Source organism: Vulpes vulpes, chromosome 15 (genome assembly GCF_048418805.1).
Source record: "Vulpes vulpes isolate BD-2025 chromosome 15, VulVul3, whole genome shotgun sequence".
Classification (NCBI taxonomy): Eukaryota; Metazoa; Chordata; class Mammalia; order Carnivora; family Canidae; genus Vulpes; species Vulpes vulpes.
In genome coordinates this window covers 112,258,512-112,274,971 of record NC_132794.1, presented here as the reverse complement: position 1 = coordinate 112,274,971, position 16,460 = coordinate 112,258,512, and the positions used below count along the sequence as shown (strand labels likewise).

Below are 16,460 nucleotides of genomic sequence, written 5' to 3'. Positions count from 1 at the left end.
CGGGGGTTGGGGAGGGGCAGGAGTTGTAATGCGCCTGCGCCTGTCGGAGCCTCTTCAGGGGGCCACTTCTCGCGGGATCTGATTCCCAGGCTCCACCCCTTCACGCCTTTGACGTTTGTTGGCAAACAGTTCCGGCGGCTGGGGGCTCCGGGGGCCGGCGGGGTGGTCGCCGCGTGGGCGGGGGTGCTGGGGCCCCAGGAACCCGCGGTTGCAGTTTATGTGAGCAGCGAGGTGTTGGCGCTCGCGGACGGGCTCCCAGGACGGGAGAGATGGGGCGGCCAGGTGAGGGCTCGGCGCCGCTCCCCCGCATCACAGTGCGGCCGTGGGCCCGCGGCCCCGAGGGGAGGGGCGGCGGGGAGCGGCGGGGCCCCGAGGGGAGGGGCGGCGGGGAGCGGCGGGGCCCCGAGGGGAGGGGCGGCTGTGGGCCCGGGGCTCCAGCTGGAGCCGCCCCCCCCGCCCCGCCTTCCCCGGAGGGACGCGCTTCCGAGGCGGTCGCACCTCCGCAGGGTTTTTGCAAGATGCCGCGTTGGCCTGGTGACGGCGGAGCATCTGCGGAAAGCCCGCTGCTCGTCGGGTGCCCGGGCGCTGGCGGAGGGCTTTCCGGGGATCCTGGGGCGCCCCCAGCCTCCAGGTGCAGGTGTAGTTCCGTGCGGATCCTGAGTGCGGAGGTCGGGGGTGGGCCCGAGAGCTGCGCGACCTGCAGACTCCAGGAGACGATGCCGGTGCTCGGAGCAGCGGGGGAGGCCGGGAACCCCCCCCCCCCCCCCAACCAGCGCCCTGGGAAAGCTCGGGAGCCGGACTCCGCATCTGACGTCGCAGCACGCGAACTTCACCGCAAGACCCGGCCCGCGTGAGGATGTGCGTTGTTTTGCGGTGACACATTGGGAAGGTTTTCGAAGACTTGACTTTGCCTCGCAGGATTGGGCTGCCTCGACTTGTAACTTAGGTTGGCTCTGCTACCTCGCTGTGGACGTCCTCACCCGTCCTCGGGACATCCTTGGGGCCGAGGAAGCTCAATTTACAAGTTGCTTTCAAATGTAACGAAATATTCTTATGAATTCTGTTTAGCAATGGGTTATACATAATGGTGCATTTCGTAGACACTTCCAGCATGTATCGATTTTGATGGTTACTGGGTTTTTTGTACTCCTTTGTATTTTGTACTCCTTCTTTTGGCAGGGTAATACGTTATTTGTTGTACTAAAAACTTGAACAGAATTTATAATATCAGGCATTAGGAAGATGGCTAAGTCCTTTTTTTTTTTTTTTAAGATTTAATTTATTCATTCATGAGAGGCAGAGGCAGAGGGAGAAGCAGGCTCCATGCAGGGAGCCCCATGCAGGACTCGATCCTGGGTCTCCTGGGTCACGCCCTGGGCTGAAGGCAGGCGCTAAACCGCTAAGCCACCCGGGTTGCCCTGGCTAGGTCTTTTTTGGTATATAATACCCTTAACCTGGGAAATTATTACCTTCTTTTTCAGGAATGTTGAAGAACATTTCAGTTCATACGATGTTAAAGTTTTAAAAAGCAAATATGCATCATCATCCTAATTTCTAAAACATGTCTTTTTCGTGTGTGTGTCCATAAAAACATCTTTGAGTGGTAAATAAAATGATTTAAAATTTATTCTTAACGTTTTATTTTCCAATTTTTCTTTTTGATTGTTCATTGTTTTATCAAAAACATGATTTTTATTAAATTTTTAAACTTATGGTTTAGTTTCTAGTAATCTTTAAATGCTGTTGTTTATTGGTAAGAAGGGATTTTTTTTTTTTTTTAAGGGATGTTCTGAGGTATCAATAATTTTTTTTTTTCAGGACTCAAATATATTGCAAGCCTCTTGAGAAGTAGGTTCCTGAACCCTAGGTAATGTTGCTTAGTGGGAAAATATGCTGGAAATGGCAGGGAGCAAGGGCCTGGGTGGCTCAGTCATTTAAGGGTCTAGCTCTTGATTTTGGCTCAGTTTGATCTTAGGGTGGTGAAATCAAGCCCTACATAGGGCTCCTCATTCACCATCGAGTCTGCTTAAGATTCTCTCCCTCTCTCTGCCCCTCCCCCTGCTCACATTCTTTCTCTCTCTCTTTCTGTTAAATAAATAAATATCTTAAAAAGAAGAAAGAAAAGGCAGAGGGGAATGAAACAGAGAGAACCAGAAATTCAGCATAGAGAGGACAGCTGCAGAAAGAATCCTGGGAGCAGAGACAATCTTCAGCCTGGGGGGTGATGGTGGGGGTTGACCAGTGACTCCCAGGACCATTTGTGGAGTGACACCTGAGGAGAGAGAAACTGGGTTTCCTGGGGCTGCTCCCAGGGCTAGAGCCAGCAAAGTTTGGGAGTAATGGAGGGGGATTCCTGAGGGCAGGAGAAACTGGGCACATCTGACATAGAGAAAGTTTATCCATTTTTCTAGCTAAGTGCTTGTTAATTGCTTTTTTCTCTCTGTTCAAACACTTTTTAAAAGATTCTATTTATTGTGGGGGGGGGCTCCAGCAGGGGTGGAGGGGCAGAGGGAGAAGCAGAGTCCCCACTGAGCAGGGAACCTGACGTGGGGCTCGATCCCAGGACCCTAAGATCATGACCAGAGCCAAAGACAGCTGCTTAACTAACTGACTGAACCACCTAGACGCCCCTCTTCTCAAACACTCTTAAGTGCTGTGTGTTTGAGTGTGTGTTCCTGTGAGAGAGATATCATTGTTTCTAATGTAAGTAATTGAAATTTAATATTATGGATGACATGGATCATTACTTCCAGAATTTCACATTTGAAGAAGGTTATTTATGTTTCTTTTTGTGTTGTTTCAATGTGTTGTCTGCCTTCCGCCTCCTTCCCGGTCCCCCGGCTTCCAGCCCCACTCAGACGTACTGCATCACGTAGGGCCTGCTCTGCTGTGTGGGTAGGTATCGTTCTTGTACCCAGTCAGCACTCTCAGGTGTTTACCCCACCCCCCAGCACCTGATATTTTCATCCAAAACTTTCACCCAAACTTAGGGAATGTTTGTTGAATGAGTGAACTGCCTACAGTTTCCTGCTTCAACAGGTTGTTCCAGAGTGTCTATTTGCTGGTGGTTTTCCTCTGCTTAGAATACCTTTCCCTTCCTCATCTTCCATGTCAGGTATCATCCCTGGAAAGTCTCTCCCGTCCCCTCCCTACCCCCTTAGGGACCCTTTCTTTGTTCCCAAAGCCTGTATGTAGCTTTATCCTGCCCTGCCGTTTTATAGAAGAATTAACCTGTTTGTATCTGCCTCTCTTGCCACCTGTGAGCTCCTCCAGGGCTAGTGTCCCATCGCATCATCTGTTTTAACAACACCAGGCACAGCACCAGCCCACTGAACTCTTTTAGCCCTTAGGCAATGTAGGCAAAATAACAAGTATGACAGGCTTTTAAAATGGTTATCAAAGTGTTTGAGGCATATAAACAATGTTGTTGGCTCCAATTATTTTTTTTTTAACTGCAAAATCAAAGCTAAAAATGTTTAACGAAATATCTCCCAACTATTGCTGTCAGTCATTAATTACTAAAGTTCGTCTTCACATGCAGCTTGTCCCGTTCCAAAACATTTTGTAGTTTAGACTGCACTTACAAATCTCATTCTCCCAGCACACATTATGATTTCAGAGAAATGCTTATCATAAATTTTGTTAGTTACTCGCAGCACACGGTATTTTCCCAAGCAAAATTAGACATCTTGTCAAAAATATTTACAGTTCTATGCGAGGCAGATGTGCCTCGTGATGTAGGGAAGATGTTAGGGTTTGAAGCCGGCGGCCAAGAAGAATTCTTGAGATGTCTTTGGTGCCCAAAGGCGGTTTTATTAAAGTCAGGGGACAGGATCCGTGGGCCTAAAGAGCTGCAGTGGGGTCATGAGGAGTGGCCCATTATATACTTTCCAGTTGGGAGGGGCTTAGGGAGGATGTTAAGTCTCTAAGGAATTTTGGAAGCAAGTTTTCCAGGACCTTGACAAGGCTGTCAAAGCAATCATTAGGGAAAGGTCATTTATTACTGTATAATAAAACCTGAGTCAAGAGACCCTTCAGATTTATATCAGTGGGTCATCTGCGTGGGGGATGATTGCCAACATAAATCTTGGGGGTAGAGATAAAGGAAGTTTCTAAAAGAATTTATATGTTAAAGTGGACTTAATAGGATGCTGAGGGTCAGGCTAAGATTGCTTGTTGCCCTTAGCAAAGTACTAACAACCAGGCAGTTGAGTCCCTAGAGGAAGTTCACTCTGCCTGTTTCAGGGACTTGCCAATAGGCTGTAGGTAGTAAGGAAATTTAATAATTTTTCTTCTGCTTTTCTTTCCCAGATCACCTGGGACCCTGACAGTTCCTCTTGCAGTGTGGAGAACATGCAGGGACCACTTAGGTTAGGGCTTGTGTCCTTCAGTGTGTCATGGTCCCCTCCATGACCAATGTCTTTCACTTAACCATCCTTACTTGTTTACTTTGTGGGACCTTGGAAGGCCCTGGTTTTGTTTCTTTGCTTTTTTTTTCTTTTTTAAGATTTTATTTATTCATGAGAGACACACAGAGAGAGGCAGAGACATAGAGGGAAAAGCAGGCTCCTCAAAGGGAGCCAGATGTGGAACTCGATCCCCAAACCCAGGATCACACCCTGAGCTGAAGGCAGACACTCAACCGCTGAGCCACCCAGGCGTCCCAGGCTCTGGGTTTCTGACTCCTTGTCATAGACTTTTAGAGCTGGAAGAGAGATATGAGATTATCTGAGCCCATCCCATCCCTCTTTAGGTGAGCAGTGCAGTCCAGAAAGGAAGAAAGAATTGACTTGTTGAACATCATACAAAACTAGTTTAGCAGCAAGGCAAGATGAGTCTCTGACTCCCATGCAGCCTCACAAAAAGTTGAAATGCAGACACAGGCAAGCCATTGGACCTTTAATGTGTCTCAGAATCTCCTGAGGAACTTGTTAAGCGAGCAGATCCTCCAGCCATCTCCATTCAAAACTGGTGTTCAAGGTAATGCCAAGAAATTGCATTTTTAGCAAGATTGCAGCATCTGATCACCATGGTCTGTGACCACAGTTTAGAACAGTGATCTCCACAGACACTCCGCCAGCATGCAGGAAGAACAACTATTTTTTTTTTAAGTCTGAAAAGTAAGGGCAAAATTAACCCTTACTTAATGTGCAGATTGACACAGGCACCCTTCCTTGGGCCATGATTAGGTGGTTGTATCAGAGAAGATTGGGTTTTGCAGGGCAGCCTGGGTGGCTCAGTGGTTTAGCGCTGCCTTCAGCCCAGGTCATGGTCCTGGAGACCCGGGATCAAGTCCCACGTCGGGCTCCCTGCATGGAGCCTGCTTCTCCCTCTGCTTGTGTCTCTACTTTCTCTCTCTATATATATGTATATACATATATGTGTGTGTGTGTGTGTGTGTGTATCTCATGAATAAATAAATGAAAATTTTTTTTAAAATTGGGTTTTGCAGCCAAAACAAATGATCCCTAAATGTTATGACTTACAAGTAGAGTCCCCAGGTAAAATTCAGGATGCTGAATTACATTTGATTTTTGGGTAAACTGAACAAATTTCTAAGGGTACAAATGTCCCAAATATTTAATGAAAGTGTGTCCTGGGCACAATTTGGGATATCCTTGCACTAGTCCACATGATCTTTACTCTGTGAGCCAGACTGATGAGACCACTCTGAGCATTGCCAGTTGGGGTGGTACAACCAAGATAGGGCTGACCTGTATGTACACCAGTTCCCAAAGCTTCTGGTCAGGAGGGACAAACATTGCTTCCGCTCACTTTCTTTTTTTTTTTTTTTGGCCAAAATGACACACATGGCCAAGTGTAACATCAATATGGCAGAGAAGACTACTACCCCCAGAGAGGGGCACTGGGTGTCTGGAGACCATTCTGTAGTCTTCCAGAGTATATAAATGCCATCCTCGTGGTTAAGTCTGGTGACAAAATAAGGCCTTTAGGAGATTTTTTTTTTAAGATTTTATTTATGAAAGGCAGAGGGAGAAGTAGGCTCAGGGATCCTGATGTGGGACTTGATGCCAGGACTCCAGGATCACAGCCTGGGCTAAAGGCAGGCACTAAACCACTGAGCCACCCAGGGATCCCTAGGAGAATCTTTAGAACTCTATAATGAGGGGTGACCTTGAAAATCTCATGTACACACACAGTTCACAGATCATCATGTGACAAAGCACTTAAAAGAATTTTCAAACAAAAAATGAGTTAACTATGTTTTATAAAAAGTGTTCCACATTTCCTCATCTTCCGTGGTGACAAGTAGCCATCATTAGGATGCTCTAGGAGAAAATTTCATAAAAACAGACTTAATCGGTTCCTTTGAGAGAAGGTTAACAGTTTAACAACGAGTGAGAAAGTCTCTTTAAAAAAAAAACAAACCCTTATCTTATGGAGGGAGCATTTTTGAAAATAGATGTTTGCAAATCTTTCCAACATTATGTGATTTTGTTGCTAAAAATTACCCATACTACTTATAAAAAAAAAACCCAAAACCTAATTTTTGCACAACTTAAGAGCTGAAATCTCCCACCTTTTAAAAAAATCTTGCAAATGGAGTTTGTTTTAAATATATTGAGGAATTCTAAGGAGGACAGTGGTGCAGATCTGGTTTACTTAGTCAATGTCTAACAAACGAAAGGGAGACAACAGAGCAGTATAGAGACAGCAAACCCGCTGTGCTCCTTAGCCACACTCCTGAGGCCTTGGAAAAACCTATCCACCTCTTAATTGTTTTCCTCAGTACCACTCGTTGGCCTACTCAGAATGCCCAGACTGATCTCTTTGTCAGCCACCGGCTGATTTGTTTACCCCAAAAATGTGCCCTCGAGATTCACTCTTCCCAGCTGCCAGCAGGAGCTTTCCTCTCTCCTCTCTTGCACATCCTGTTTTAATTTTGCTCCTTGACAGCAGTCTGTTAACCTTTCTTCCTCACTTAGGAGTAAACAAATTGCATGTAAAGCAACTAACTTAATTTATCTCTGAATTATTCCTTGAAACCTTGTAATTGGTTTGTAAGGAAGTCTGATGGGCTCAAAGAAGATGGAGACGTAACCAAATTTCAGCTACAACGTTTGTGTTCTGTGTGGATACAATTGAAATGAGCACTTTGACTTGGAAAGCTCTGAGACCAGTGAGTCTTCCTAGCTTATCTTTTGAGCTATTTTAAGTAATGACAGCCCTTAAAACAAGTTTTAAAATAGATCGAACTTGGACACTTCACATTGTTCTATCACAAAGTTTTCAACCAAGAGCTGCAAAAATAAGCCTATTTGACATATTACTCTCTTTTAAAGTATATTAGTGGAACAGAACTAGTTTGCAGTCAATAAATAAAAATATCTTAAATATTGTTTTCCACTTTTGTGTTTTTATGTTAATGTATTACTACTATAATTTACAAATATAAATATTTGTATACATACGTTGGGGGCTGCCTGTGCAGAACTTTTTTTTTTAAACTAATAATAGTGTGTGAAAAGAAAGTTTATAGACCTCTGTTTTTAGAAAGACTATTTTAGACACACCATGGTACCAAAAACCACCTGCCAGCTACTCTTTAAGTGAAGAACAGTTATCAAGCTACTGATCTGTATTTTCCTTTACACTGTAATTTGACAAGACTAGAAAAATTTTAAAGTATAAGACAATGAAAACTTTGAGGTGTGATAGACCAGCGTAATAGCAAGACCCTCTTGGTTAGAAACTACATGATAATACCTTATTTAATTTAGGTGACAGTTATTTAATTGCTGTTCTGTAGACTAATTCCATTTAAGCAAATTATTTTAAACTCTTTGAAATCCATTTTTATTGCATTTTTGGGAGTTCTTTTTCTAGATACTGGAAGAACAGAAATTCTATTGTAAGCTATTAGCATCGACTTTGAGAATACAAGGCAAGTGGTTGTAGGGGCAGGTTGTCTCTGGTATTACTTTGACAGCAGTTCTTAGTCCTGAGTTTTGTCCTTCGAAGCTGATTATTACCCTAAATGAATTCTAGAAATGGTTTCTTTTTTTTTTTAATTTTATTTATTCATGAGATACACACACACACACACACACACACACACACACACAGAGGCAGAGACACAGGCAGAGGGAGAAGCAGGCTCCATGCAGGGAGCCCGAGGTGGGACTCGATCCTGGATCTCCAGGACCACACCCTGGGCTGAAGGTGGCGCTAAACCGCTGAGCCACCCGGGCTGCCCTTGAAACGGTTTCAAAGTCACTAACCTCTGCTCTTCAGACAGCTCACTGGTGGATGGAGCCGGAGTGGTTATTCATGCTGTGTATGCACCTTTGGCTAAGAATGAGAGAAGCAAGGAATTCTCAAATGAACCTTCAAATCAGTCCCACAGCTAGGTGCTGCCTGTGGGCCCCCATCTGCCTTTCTAGTAAGGGCTTGGCCTTTGCAGACCCTAATGAATCATTTAGCCATTAAGCATTTACAAGGAGACTTCCAGTGGAGAGAACAAAAGGAAGGTATCACTTAGTGCCAAAGGATCAGATGTCAAAGCTGCTGACTGGACAGACCTTTTAACTAAACATTTCTAGATTTGTCTTCTCGTGGGCATGGAAAAGATATATTTTACTTTCTCAAGCGTCATGCAGTCACAAGGCATCCAGTAATAGAATCCATTGCACACAAATGTTGGGCTGAATGGTAAGCATTGGATGAACTACGGGTATTATCCACATATGACAATTTTTTACATATTTATTTACATTTTTTTTTCTCTCTAGGAAATGAAGCCAGAATCCACAGATGTCATTATCCATCTGCATACTTTTGTTTACTACCCAGAGGGCAAGGATATTGCATTTTAAAAGTGTCCGGACTTTTGTTCTTTCTTATCACAAATGACTTGAGAAGCTCTGACCATTCACGTTTATCCTGAGTGAAAGCCCCAGTCAAAGCCTTGCTTCCTGGAGAGCTTTGAGATTCTGGTACAAAAGGCATTTTATAAGCACAAAGTGGAAAAGCATCATTTATATTCATTTGCTGCTGTGGCATTTCTCTCTGGAATCTTCCTCTTGTCTGTCAACATTGTGCAAAAAAGACTGGTCTCATCTACATTACAAATATCATTCTTTTAATGGTCTGGAAGTGGGAAAGAGATAGCACAAGAGTGGGAGGAGAAGCTTGAGCTCTTCTGTTGGAGGGTCTTGGGCTTGTTTATACCTAAAATTGGTTGGACATGGTTGGTGTGGATATTGTGAACTGTGTACGAAAGACCTGAGTATGAAAGTACTATGGTGCTTTGTGCCTCTTGGCTGCAACGAATGTTTATGATCTGCTTGCAGTGACTCACGGGAGAATTGCAGCCATAGGGGAGGATCCTCAGAGGGGTCGTTTAGAACAGGTCTCTGGACAGAGGGTGGTCTGCATTGGCCTCCACGGCTACAGGAAGGCTTCCAGAGTGAAGAAATTTCCACCGAGATGTCTCCTAGGACCTGTGGCAAATCCTTCCTCGTAGGGGACTCTACTTGATGTGATTTAAGAAACATCAAGGTCTTTATGTCCCAGAAGATCTCATGTGTGACTTATCACACATAGAGTTTGCCTACTGGATTGGTTGTGGTAGAGCCTGGCTCCAAGGGGCTCCCATTCCCATCTGGGAATGTCCTAGAACATGAGGCATTATCCAAGAGGCAGAGGATGGCGTCACTTGGGCCAAAGGTCCGAACCTGAGGGCCATATAAATGAGTGGAGATTCGGAGAGAGGAGCTTGGAGGGCAGGAGTGCTGCCACAGGGAAGGATGGCACCCGGAGGGAGAAAGACCTGTATCTCAATCCTTTCATACCTGTGTCTGGGGCCTCCTGTGAGTCTGCAAACCAGCTGCTGCTGCCTCTCCTCCTTTACCTTCTTCAAATCTTCTCATCACACAATTTTCAAATATATACGTAAGTAGAGAGAATGGTACAACGAACTCCCACGTACCTGTCACCGTCATCCGCCTTGAACAATTATATACACGCATCCTGTCTGCCTCCTCCCCCAACCCTCCCCTTCCTCAAATTATTATTGAAATTAGTTCATTCTTCATCATTTTTAATTTTTATTCTTCCCTGTTGCATTTTTTTTGGCCCTTTCTTAAAAGATACATTTCTCAAGAGAGCCCTGAGTAGTTCTGACAGAAATGTTGGATTGACCAAACAATGTGTGCTTCATTCATTTCAGACACTTAGTGAGTGTGAGGCACAGCACAAGGTTGAAGACAGCAGCAGAACAGGGCTCCTGACCTCAAGGGCCTATCATCTAGTTCTGGGGAGAGGACGAGGGCACTAACAAGTCCTCAGGAGTAACAGGTGAGTGTGGGCTCTGCTATGATAAAGGGGAAGTCCCAGGTTTGGTAGAGCTTCCAAGGTGTGATAATTACACTCAGCCTGAAGGGGTGAGTGTGGAGGGTGGTCAGGAAGGGCTGTGGAGCCTGGGGCGGATGGGGGGATTTGGAAGGGTGGGCGTAGGATGGTGAGGGAAAAACACCTGCCAAAGTGCAGAGGTGGGAGCAGCTCAGGCAAAGAGGAGGGACAAGAGGGTCACCCATTGACTGTTACACATAGTGCACGGGAACTGGTGGGAGGGATGGGGCATGGGAAGGAGGGCAGTTGGTTCTTTATAGGTTAATAACTGGACCATTCTTTTTTCTAAGTAAGGAAAAACAAAATTAGATTTCTAGAAGCATGGCTATGAAAAAGAAACTCCAGACCATAATTAGGAAACCAAGAGAAATCAAGGTGGGCTTAATGAAAGTTAGCAGGAATAATAAAAGCTCAGGGAGCTGCCTACAATAAAATGGACTCTCAGTCCACTAGCCAGGGGACACATTTTCTAAACCTAGAAATGAAGCTTGTTTGTAACTCCCCACTACAGACAATGTAAAATAAGCTGTAGAGTCCTTTTCCCCTGAGTCCTGAGAAGACGTGGTTTTTGCCTCTGAAACTAAGACGCAGGCAGAAGATTCCTACTGTTGCTTCCATGTGAAGGATAGCAAAGAAGATGATGAGATCCGGTGAAATGTTCATATTCTGTACATGATACAGAATAGTAACCTGATTTTTCAAAATAAGATTTTCATTACAAATGTAAGCGCTGTTATGGTAGGAAATTCAAACAGGGGGATCCCTGGGTGGCTCAGTGATTTAGCGCCTGCCTTTAGTCCAGGGTGTGATCCTGGGGTCCTGGGATCGAGTCCCGCATCGGGCTCCTTGCATGGAGCCTGCTTCTCTCTCTGCCTCTCTCTCTCTCTGTGTCTCTCATGAATAAATAAATCTTAAAGAAAAAAAAAAGAAAATTCAAACAATAGTAAAATGCAGACGGGTGCATTGTCCTATTACCCGAGGAACACAATTTTTAATATTTTAGTGTTGTATAATGATTTTGGGACATGTTTTTAAACTAAATGACTTTAATTGTTTATCTCTGCCTGCCTCCCCCTGGCACAATTCATTGTGTTTATCAAGGAGTTTTGACATTAAATATTTATATCTCTGTTGACTTTAAGAGTCACTCTCCTTTGAACTCAGATTTCAGATGGGATACAGGAGATCATCTTGGTATTAAATGAGAGGTAAAGTTTATTGTTAGATATGCATGCATGAAACCACTTTTTCACCTGTTTTTTTTTTTTTTTTTTGAGGGTGGGTGGTTAGTGGAGTCTGGGGGAAACTATAAATGGAGTTCTGCATAGCATATAGCTAAATATCTCAAGTTATATATTAAGCCAACAAATTATTAAATAAAATACATTCTGTCCTCCTTCCTTGACCAATACACCTTTATCATAGCCATGCCTTGGCAACTATTAAAATATATATATATATATATTTTTTATTTTGGGGAGGAGAGGCAAAGGGAGAGGGAGAGAGAATCTTTTTTTTAAGATTTTATTTATTTATTTATTCATGAGAGACAGAGAAAGAGAGAGAGAAAGAGAGAGGGAGAGACACAGGCAGAGGGAGAAGCAGGCTCCATGCAGGGAGCCTGATGTGGGACTCGATCCTGGGGCCCCAGGATCACACCCTGGGCTGAAGGCAGGCACCAAACCGCTGAGCCACCCAGGGATCCCTGAGAGAGAATCTTAAGCAGGATCCAGGCCCAGCAGAGCCCAACCCTGAGATCGACCTCACAACCCTGAGATCATAACCTGAACCGAAATCCAGAGTTGGATGCTTCACCGACTCAGCTACCCAGGCACCCCTAAAATACATTCTATCCTCCGACCTTTCTGACAGATGCCCTTGGCCACCCCTTGAGCATAGGGATGGACGTACCAGGTCCTTTGGGGGACAGGCTTGGGAAGCAGCGTACATGGGCCCCAGAGCAGGCATGGGGCCATTAGAGCAGGCTCCCTGGAGCTCCAGGGAGCTTCCCTCCCCAGAAGGAGAGGTGTGTAGCCAGAGGAGGGCGAGAGCAGGTGCCTCTCTGGCCCCAATCTGGATGAGGCCTTCCACACTTTCGGTGTATAGGTGGTGTGCTGGGTGCTTGGGACTCACAGATGAGTAAAAACAGTCTAGTGAGGTCGTGCAGAAACTGGCAGGTAAGCACCCCCGAAATGCAAACTCCCCACTCTGAATTGACCCAATCAGAAAAGTCAGGGAAGAGGTAACTAGGCCAAAGTGGGGAGAGAAGAGAATTCTAGGCATAGGGAAAAGCATAGGCAAAGTCGGGGTAGCAGTGGGGAGCCCAGGCAAGGCGAGGCATGGGAGGCGGTGGTGAGCTGGGTGCAGAAGACCCAGGAGCTCCAGAGAGGCAGGTATGTCTTGACCAGGAAAGGCCTCCGTGGCCTAATTCAGAATTTTCTCTGTATCCTCAGCAAAAGGCTTTGAGCTCAGCTGACAGAAATTAAACAGCCCCGCTCTCCAATGCAGATGAGAACCTTAAGAATGAAATCACAGCAGCAGTGAACTAAACTGAGAAAAAACACCTTCCGGCAACCTTGCACATGACATTTGTCACTGCAAACAGGCTTGTCATGCACAAATCACCTGCAACAACAAAGAGGATTATGGATGGGTTGGTGGCCGTCACACGGGATCTTTTTGTGCTGAGGAGTTTAAATCAGGTGGTTACTTGCACACCATTTTGTGGGATGTATTTGTAAATATATCCTGCTGGCATATTTTATGCTTCAGTTAATTGAGTTGGCATCTAATTTAGTTGACATCTAAAAATAAAATCAATTTTCAGACAAAATACCCATAAAATAAGTGAAATGCTATAATAGGTTTCAAGAAATTAAAATGTAATATATTTAGGCTTCTATTCTAAAGCAATTTCATGTGGAATAGTGGATACTGTAGATGTATTTTTTTTTTCTCCTGAATCTCTGTCAATTACATGATAATGAATGCTGCTGCTATATTTTCAGAAATTTATTGCTTGGAGTAGTTTGTCATGAAGAATGAAATTTTTGTTGGGGTTTCCTTTACAATGTCAAAGAGCTTAAATATGAATACTTTGTATGTCGATGTGCAACTGTAATTAAGCCATGACAATGATTATTACTTTGGGCACAAACACTATCAAATTTTCACTGGGCGAGTTCTTTTTTAATTAATGTTGAGTTATGTTCTGTTTATTATCCTGTTTGCTTATGTTTCCTGCCATTTTCCAGTTGTCTGCTTGAATCTCCTTTTTTAATAGTGAGTTAGCAACTGATAATGTGTATTGATTTCAGTTTTGCTTCTCATTTACATTTTTATCTCTTTGGTTGATGTATTTGCCTTAATCATTTTATTTTTATAAGCAGTTGTACAGTTTGTTAATTTAGCTAGATGATTAAATTTGGCTTCTAAAGAGAGTTTGTTTTAGAAACTGGTCCCTGAAGTAAATTAGTATTTGGCATTTTCAACGTATCAAAGGGACTGGTCTCCTAAAGATAGCTAAGAACGTCACTCTAAATTCTTAAAAGTGGATTCCTAGTTTTGAAACCTTGGACTATATAGAGCCATATATTCCAGTAGGTGGTGCAAATCGACTCCATTTCAAATGTAAATGTAATTTAAAATTGTGATGTAACTATTTGTCCTATAAAAATAATATTTCAACATGTTTTCTCAACTGCAAAATTATTTTCCTCTATTTCTAAAGGAAGCTTGATTTACTCTCCCGGGCTCATTTTTCTTATATTTTATTCCCCGATTACGATTATAATGATCACTGTCACAAGAGAGGTGAGTGGGGAAACAAGGAGGGGGGACAAAACTGGGGAGACCTGTTAAAAATTATGAATACAAAGGAAAGTCATTTGCTTCTGTGTTCAGTTTTACTAGAAGAGGAACATAGCGTCCACATCAGCAACCTTCTTAGTTTTTACGTCCACATGATGAGGACACCATCATCACACCATGTCTTGTTTTTTTAAAATAAAAATTAGGGATATTTTACTCCTAGGAGTCTGATATTCACATGCCAGCACATAAAGTATGTAGACAAGGAAATTCATTGCAGCATCTTTTGAAAATTAGTTTTCACTTTGATCACTGTAACGCACATGCACAAAGGGCCGTGCAATGGGCTGAGAGCAGGGACTCTGGAGGCACCTGCCCCTTGGTGATAGGAGGATTAAAGAACATATACGTAAAGTATCTAAAGCAAACCTGGCACATAGTAAGCACTGTATGAATTTTTTTAAAAGATTTTATTTATTTATTTGAGAGAGAGACAGAGATAGCGACAGGGAGCATGAGCTGGGGAGGAGAGGGAGCAGGCTCCCCACTGAGCAGAGAGCCCCAGGACCCTGGGATATGGCCCGAGCACTAATGTTAACACTATTGTTTGAAAAGTAAAACAGGGACGCCGGGGTGGCTCAGTGGTTGAATGTCTGCCTTCAGCTCAGGGCGTGATCCCAGGGTCCTGGGATTGAGTCCCCGTTGGGCTCCCTGCATGGAGCCTGCTTCTCCCTCTGCCTGTGTCTCTGCCTCTCTCTGTGTGTGTCTCTTTTTTTTTTTTTTTTTAATTTTTATTTATTTATGATAGTCACAGAGAGAGAGAGAGAGGCAGAGACACAGGCGGAGGGAGAAGCAGGCTCCATGCACCGGGAGCCTGATGTGGGATTCGATCCCGGGTCTCCAGGATCGCGCCCTGGGCCAAAGGCAGGCGCCAAACCGCTGCGCCACCCAGGGATCCCATCTCTCTGTGTGTGTCTCTTATGAATAAACAAATAAAATCTTAAAAAAAAAAAGTAAAACAGTGCAACAAGGACTTTAATGACCAGCAGCTGTCTCTTGCCTTCCCCCTCCCCCCCTACCCCACATCACCTCCTCCTGGCAAGCACTCACCACTCAGCTGTTTGTCCAGCTAATTACTAGCATAATGTTGAATATTATTTTTAAACAATTCTTTCTCTTTAATCATTGTTTTTAGTGGCATTAAGCACACCCACCATGTTGTGCAACCATCACCACCATCCATTTCCAGATGTTTACCTTTCCAAAAGCAATTCTGTACCCGTTAAACCATAACTCTCCACTCCACCTCTCTCCTCCCAGCCCCTGGTAACCCCGACTGACTCTCTTTGTTGCGTCTATGACTTTGTCTACTCTAGGTATGTCCTACAAGTGGAATCACAATATCTGTCCTTTTGTGACTGGCCATGTCACTTAGCATCATGTCTTCAAGATTCTCCCATGGAGGGGCAGCCCCGGTGGCTCAGTGGTTTAGCACTGCCTTCAGTCCAGGGTATGATCTTGGAGACCCGGGATCGAGTCCCACGTTGGGCTCCCTGCATGGAGCCTGCTTCTCCCTCTGCCTGTGTCTCTGCCTCTCTCTCCCTCTGTGTCTCTCATGAATAAATAAATAATAAAAAATAAAATAAAAAAGATTCTCCCATGGAGCCAGTGTCAGGATGTCCTTCTATTTTAAAGGCTGAGTAATATTCCACTACGTGTATAATGCCACATGTTGCTTATTCATTTATTTGTGGACATTTGGGTTGTTTTCACCTCTTGGCTACTGTGAATCATGTCGCTATGACCACCAATGTACAAATATCAGTCTGAGCCTCTGTGTTCAATTGTTTTGGGCAGCTGTTTCTTGATTTATCCATTTTTGATCCTACCTTTTGATTTCCAGACATGGTAAGTCAGACAGGTAAGGACATAATTATAACCAACTCCCTACCTTTCCATATACACACACTCCCCATCACCACTCCCACATAGTTTTTGTTTTCTTTTGTTTTCTTTCATTTCTTTGTTTTTAAAGTGGAATCTAATGCGGGTTTGAACTCAGGATCGCAAGGTCAAGATCTGAGCTGAAATCAAGAGTTCGATGCCACTTAGGTACCCTCCTCCATCCCCACCCCCGTTTTTTTTTTTTTTTTAAGATTTTATTTATTTATTCATGAGAAACAGAGACAGAGAGGTAGAGACACAGGCAGAGGGAGAAGCAAGCTCCAGGCAGGGAGCCCGATGTGGGACTCGATCCCAGGTCTCCAGGATCATTC

At 44.1% G+C, this 16,460-nt stretch overlaps 1 long non-coding RNA gene across 3 annotated transcripts; it reads left to right on the top strand.

The window, feature by feature from the left end:
• Positions 1-90: 90 nt before the first annotated feature.
• On the top strand, positions 91-14,063 carry LOC112928814 (uncharacterized). Of its 3 annotated transcripts, none has more exons than XR_011997617.1 (5): positions 91-282; positions 507-2,895; positions 8,754-9,833; positions 10,193-10,320; positions 12,828-14,063. It is a non-coding gene; the product is annotated as an uncharacterized lncRNA (long non-coding RNA). The 3 variants fall into 3 exon arrangements; XR_011997616.1 differs by having other exon boundaries at positions 8,754-9,915; XR_003236796.2 differs by having other exon boundaries at positions 8,754-10,320.
• The last annotated feature ends 2,397 nt before the right edge of the window (positions 14,064-16,460 follow it).